This window comes from Leuciscus leuciscus (genome assembly GCF_965113295.1).
Source record: "Leuciscus leuciscus genome assembly, chromosome: 1".
Classification (NCBI taxonomy): Eukaryota; Metazoa; Chordata; class Actinopteri; order Cypriniformes; family Leuciscidae; genus Leuciscus; species Leuciscus leuciscus.
Genome location: NC_138725.1, coordinates 28519382 through 28526738, shown reverse-complemented (window position 1 = coordinate 28526738; position 7357 = coordinate 28519382).

Genomic DNA, 7357 nt, shown 5'->3' with positions numbered 1-7357 from the left:
TTGGAGGCCTATCATGGCCGGATGGGACATCAGGGGCAAGAGAGGACGTTGGCCTTGTTGAGACGACATTTTTACTGGCCCGGAATGGAGGGCACTACCAGGGCTTACCTCCAGAGGTGTCCACGCTGTATCTTGTTTAAATCTAGGAAGGAGGCCCGGGCACCGTTGGTCCCGATCCAGGCCAAGGCGCCTCTGCATATAGTGGCCATGGATTTTCTCACTCTGGGGCGACCGGTGGATCAGGTCCAGAACATTCTTGTCATCACTGACCTGTTTACTAAATACGCCTGGGCCGTCCCCACTGTGGACCAAACTGCTCTTACTACCGCTAATGCCCTCTGGAGATATGTAATTCAGCCGTTTGGTTGTCCGGAAATCCTCCATTCTGATCAAGGGGCCAATTTCGAGTCCAAGGTGATCCGCGAACTGTGCCTCCTGTACGGATGCAAGAAGACCCACACGACCCCTTATCATCCTCAAGGGAACGGGGGGTGTGAGAGGTTCAATCAGACCTTATTGGGCTTACTGGGTACCTTGGAAGAGGAACAGCAGGGCCACTGGGCTGACAGGCTTCCAGCGATGCTACAGGCGTATAATAATAGCATACATAGTACCACTGGTTATGCCCCTACTTACCTAATGTTTGGCAGGCATGTGAGACTCCCAATGGATATGCTTATGGGGACCACCGGGGAAGAAGAGGGAGGAAATCTATCTGCTTGGGTGATAAATCACCATCAACGCCTGCAGTCGGCATACGAGCAAGTCGCTGGCCGGATAAACCAAACGGCAGTGAAGAATAAGAGGTTGTATGATCGTACGGCTCGAGAGGCCCCGTTATTGCCCGGTGAGAGGGTGTTGGTGCGAGATAATCGCCGGCAGGGGAAAGGGAAGTTGAGCGATCGATGGGAGGCTCAGCCGTACGTCGTTCAGCGACAACCCCGTCCAGACCAACCGGTATACGCACTGCGGCCAGAAGGAGGGGTAGGCCCCGAACGGGTGCTACATCGCAATCTGATTCGCCCTTGCCCGTATTTCCCAAAGCCAGTGGTAAGAGATCCGCCGGCCGACACGTCATGGACATCCCCGCTGGTAGGGTGGGCAGTAATCCCAAGAGGTTTAGGCCTGGGACCACGGCCGGAAGTACCTGACTCCCCTCCCCGACGGTCTCAACGAGGGAATCGGGGTCAGCCGCCAGCTAGGTATGGGGACTGGGTGTCAGGAGACCGTTCTCGGGACTAGAACGGGTTGGCGGGGGGGTATGTCACGGGGTGACAAATAAGCCCGGGACTATCCCCGCCAGAGAAATGCCCTTGTTGAGGTCTGGGAAGTGAAACACCATTCCAAAGCCAGGGTGAGTGCCTGTCGCTATGGTAACCGAGTGGCGGATTGATAGCAGGTGTGGGTAATTTGCGCTGAGCGTTTGAATGGGGCCACGCTAGCTCATGAGAATATAAAAAGTCAGAGGAAGAGAAAGCAGGTGTGGTTCCTCTCCTGCTTGTGGTGCTTTTGTTCTCGTTTGGATGTGGCTGGCTCCTGTTGGGAAGTGTTCTCTGAAGTGTGTCGTTGAGGGCTCGTTGTGAGGAAAAAGGAACGTCGTGTGTATGAGGAAGTGAAGACGGAGGGAGAGAGGATTTAAAGAGGGAAGTGCATCGTCTGGATGAAAGAGTGAAGATAAGTAACTGATTATTGAATCTCCTACCACACGTTTGATACTGAGATAGATGTGGGTTGAAGTGCTTGGAGTGTACTGTATGGATATCACTGAGTGAATTAAACTGATTCTCTGCCATTCTTATCTCCTCTTCCCGTTCGGATGGTGAAACGAATCCAGTTTATGCCTATGAAGTGTTTAAATTCTCCTTCCTCCCACTGCCGGTCCCTTGCGTTGTGAACCGAGACCCAGGGTGAGTGCTGGCCTTAAGTATACTTGATGAGTGGATTTGCAGTGTTTGAATTGACGTTCCGTCTCTTCCCCCGTGTGGTATATTGGAGTGGAAATTCCTGTGAGTGTGTGAAGGTCTGTTTTTAACTGCCGTGTGCTCGCCCAAGAGGCAGGCTGGTATATTGTACATCTTCAGAGCTTGGAGAGATCGAGTACGTCCAATTTGCGGGAAGGCTTGGGAAGGACAGCTGGAGTGACGTTTCTGTCTTCCCCACGACACATGTGAGAACATTATATTGCTGTATGAAGTATTGACTCTGTCTGCCCTAGAGAAAGCCCAGCCCAGTCTGTGACTGTAAGTGTGCTGCAGGCCCGAAGCCCACCTGTATGGAGTGAAGTTCCTGTCTTCCCCACGACACCTGTGAGAACATTATATTGCTGTGTGAAGTTATGATTCTGTCTGTTCCAGAGAAAGCCCAGTTCAGTCTGTGACTGTGAGTTCACTACCGCTTTGAAGCCCACCTGTACGGTGTGAAGTTCCTGTCTTCCCCACGACACCTGTGAGAACATTATATTGCTGTGTGAAGTATTGACTCTGTCTGCCCTAGAGAAAGCCCAGCTCAGTCTGTGACTGTGAGTTCGCTACAGCCTTGAGGGCCACCTGTATGGAGTGAAGTTCCTGGTTTCTCCGCGACACATGTGAGAACATTATATTGCTGTGTGAAGTATTGACTCTGTCTGCCCTAGAGAAAGCCCAGCCCAGTCTGTGACTGTAAGTGTGCGGCAGCCCCGAAGCCCACCTGTATGGAGTGAAGTTCCTGGTTTCTCCGCGACACCTGTGAGAACATTATATTGCTGTGTGAAGTTATGATTCTGTCTGTTTCAGAGAAAGCCCAGTTCAGTCTGTGACTGTGAGTTCACTACAGCTTGAAGCCCACCGAGAAAGCCCAGTTCAGTCTTTGACTGTGAGTTCACTACAGCTTTGAAGCCCACCTGTACGGTGTGAAGTTCCTGTCTTCCCCACGACACCCATGAGAACACTATACTGCTGCGTGAAGTTACGACTCTGTCCGTCCTAGAGAAAGCCCAGTTCAGTCTGTGACGGTGAGTTCACTACAGCTTTGAAGCCCACCTGTACGGTGTGGAGTTCCTGTCCTCCTCACGACACCTGTGAGAACATTATATTGCTGTGTGAAGTTATGATTCTGTCCGTCCTAGAGAAAGCCCAGTTCAGTCTGTGACTAAAGCCCAGCTGGGTCTGTGACCGTGAGTTCGCTACAGCCCTGAAGCCATCGGTACGGTGTGAAGTCCCTGTCTTTCTTGCGACACACGTGAGCCATTCTACCTGTGACCGTGAGTCCGCTACAGCCCTGAAGTTCATCTGTAGGGTGCGAAGTACTCACCCGTCCAAGACACTCGTGAGAGTTGTGCACCGCTCCTGAGCTTGCCCCCTCCTGCCCTAGGGGAAGTCTCGTATGGTGTTTACGGAGGACCAGCTGCAGTCTACCTGTCCACTTCTTACCGTTGTAATTGCCCTTGGTGTAGAAGGAGCCTGGTCGACCTACTTACCGTAAGATACTTACCTACACATTATTGACTGCTGTGAACCTAATACCAGCGTGGAAGAAGGAGCTCGGTCAATCTATCTACCGTAAGATACTTACCTGTCCATCATCGACTGCTGTGAACTGTCCCCTACGTGAAAGAGGAGAGGAAGCTTTGACCATCCGCTCATCGGAGAACTCACCTGTCCATTTACCCCCCACCGTGCACCTGATACCAGCCTGGGAGAAGGAACGTCGACAACCTACTTACCGTAAGATACTTACCTACACATTGACTGCTGTGAACTGTTCCCCTCACGTGCAAGAGGAAAGGAAACTTGGATCATCTACCCACCTGTGAGGAACTCACCTGTCCAATACTTACCTGTCCAGCACTCCTCACTGGGAATCGCCGCCCGTGGGGAAGGGTGTGTCTGCTTGCCCCGCTTGGGATCCTCCCTGGACGAGGGAGAGAAGAAGACTTTTAGATTAGGATTATAAATTATTTTACTCTCAATAAAATTGTTACTTTTATCCTCCGTCTCTGGTCTCGTCTCTGGCACGCTCCTCAAAGTGTTCTTGGTCTAGGGGTGGGTGTAGTTTGGTTTGGCCCATCCCGACCTGTGACATATGCAGAAGAGGAATCAAGATTGAATGCTGAAATTGAAGATACTAAAGAAAGAATCACTTTGCTTTCATGTCAGCATACACTGCAACACAATAACCCTTCATGCGACAAAGTTTCCCAAGAAACTTCCCAAGATCTTGCTCTGAAAATGAGCTAGAGACGAAAGCACTAAAAGAATCCCTGGCAATGACTAAACTTCCAGCTCCAGAGCCATTCACGTTTACAGGTGATCCACTCAAGTTCACTGAATGGCGCACTTGCTTTAAAGTTGCTTTGCTGTCAGCAAAATCACTTTATATACAAATTTGAAAGTTTTGCGGTAATGCCTCTTGAGGAGAATAAAATGTTTCCCATCAACAACAAGGTGTGATAATCGATAAGATAATCGGATCAACTCTGAACATCACAAAAAAGCTACTAAATGTCACTACAAAAAAAAAAAAACAGCAAAAAATAAAAGCACATATTTAGAATTAAACAAAATAATAGGACAATTCAGCTGCATCATTTATTCATGCTGCAGTGCATGCTGGGAGTTTTGTACTATGCTGGGTACCAGCATGCATTGCAGCATGGCACTTTTGATTGTCACCATTATTGAGATTCATACGCTATATGACATCTGAAGTCAGTTGTAGTTCTTGTGTTTCTGCTCGTCTCTTTTTCTGTTCTCTTCTTTCCTTCAGTGATTCTGCTTGTTAACAGGCTTATTAAGGCTGAAATGACTCCATATTTAATATACACAGATTTTGTGGCTCAGATAAGGTCCAGTTCTGGTTTATTTCTTTGCTCTTGGCTGACATGTGGCATTGCTATGGCCTGTTTGTGGCCCAGATCTGGCAAACAGGAGCGGTCCAGTCAAGTGCCGTCATTCTACGCTGCATGTGGGCCAAAATAATGTTGTTATCTGGGCTGAAGCACAGGCTCTACTCTTCAACACAATGGTGACACACAAAACTCAACAGAAACCCTTTAAATCCCAAAAGAACATTAAACACTAACATGTCTCCACTATATCATTATGTGCAAAAACACATAAAATAACACTTCATTTGAACATTTACTCTCCTGAGCAGTCATTCACATAAATATTTTTACATTTCACATTTATGTTCACATAAATACATTACATACTGCAAGGGTCCTGATTTGTACCCATGTGAAAGGGTACAGCGGGTGTACTCTTGAGTGTACTGCCCCAGTGACAAGCCGTTGTACTGAAGGTACAAAATTTGCACATTTTTTTCTGACAGTTTAGGATTAAAAGAAATATAATCAAGTGATAAATGATTATAAATGAATAAAATAAAATAAACCACAACACAAATGTATGGTTGGTACACACACACACACACACACACACACAAACAGGTTGCAATCTTGTTGCCTAGCAGAACTCCTTGCATGGCAAATCACATCAAAGAAACACCAGAGGTATTTTAGTGAATTATGATTTTGAGTTCATTGCACTTGAAATCTTTTATGTATTTTTTTTAGGTAAATAAGCAAAACAAACTTAAACTTTCATGTTCTGGAAAAATCTATGTTTAGTCATGGTTTCATGATTAAGTAAAGACAAGGTTAGGTTTTAGCCCTACCCCTGCTTATCTCAGAATAAAAGGACATGTATAACACTGTTATGTGAAAAGGAAATGTGAAAGGTTGCCATCCTTTCTGCTGACCACTACATGTTCTGCAGTGTTTGTAGGCCTAAACAAGTTACTTTGTGATCCTGCTTGCTGTACAGATATGGGGCTTTTATCTGTTTTCATTTATATCACAGTTACTGGCTCAGTAAATGTTTCTGTTCTAATCTGAACTCCACAAAACAAAACCCTAGTGTCTCTTTACCTATAGTCCCACAATATTGGTTTTGTCTTTGCCTTCTCTGAGTCGAGAGGTTGCTGTAGGAAGAGGAAGCCATGAAAAGGCAGAAAGAGGGAGACAAAGTGAGAGTCAAAATGTTCAGTTTATTGAAAAATGTTCACTTCATCACAACATCATCCCATAAAACCTTGAATTAGATTCTCTTATCTTTAACACATGAAGTATTCTGAAACAACAATAGCAAGCATATCAATAGCAAGCAATTTGAATGACTTTAATGATTCAATTATTATTATTGACAAAGGAACACAAAAACATAAAAGCATAAAGAAACTGTAAAAACAAATGTAAGGTTGCTTTCTTGAGCTATGTGCTACTCAAAGTAAAATTCAAAGTATGTTCTTCAATCTTAAGGCAAAGCTCGACACCAAATCTGTTATTTCCAGATATAGATCATTGGCAGATAACTGAACATATAGCGAATCAAATAAATCTATTAAAAATTCCCACAATAATGGATGCCATGAGCCAGACTGAAAGAAAATGACATTATTATTTTAAAATGCTTTGAAAAATCACAGAATAACACAATCTCTGTTTTTTAGTTTTTCAATTTCTTCTACACAGCAAAATCCCCAGTGTTAAATTAACACTCCTCAGTGTTTATATGTGTCCACACTACAGGGTGTTAAAAATTAACACTGAAGCAGTGTTGAAGTTAATGAGTTAATTAAGTTAACACTGAAGCAGTGTTGAAGTTAATGAGATAATTAAGTGATTAATTAAGTGATGATTGGCCATTAGTGGTGACACCTGATGATAACAAGCAGACACACTGAAGGAACGAGAAACAAGAACAGAAAAAAGAGAAACACAAGAACTACTGACTTCGAGCCATTATTGCACTTATTATTTTACCAGTTTGACTTTATTTCTGTCATACATCTACACACGGTCTTATTTAGATTTAACAGAAGTTTAGATGGTAATGTTTTATGGAATGTTTCGTTTCATGTCACCATTATGGTGACCAGTGGTTGCTTTAGTTGGGCTCTTGACCCTTTACTTTGTAACATTAGTAATTTTCTGGTTGCTCCAACTCTGTGCTTATAAAGCATATGTGTTGTGGCAAGAGAAACTATGACATGGGCTGTGTTTCCTGAAAACATTGCAAGCCTAATTTGATCGTACAGACCATATGTTGCAGTTGGTCTGCAATCAAGTTATGTTTAAGATGCTTTTGGTAATGCAGCCCTGGTTAAGTTTCAATGATGAAATTACTAGTGACTTGATTCAATGATGTCACCCAGCATTATAAACTGATTATCCACATGTTTTATTAATTGTTCACTACAGTAGTTACTTCCAGCAATGTTTTAAAGATCTGAAGGATGTAAAATCACACACAGAAATCAAGAATCTACATATGAATCTCAACAATGGTGACAATCAAACAAATGCTTAATGTTGCAG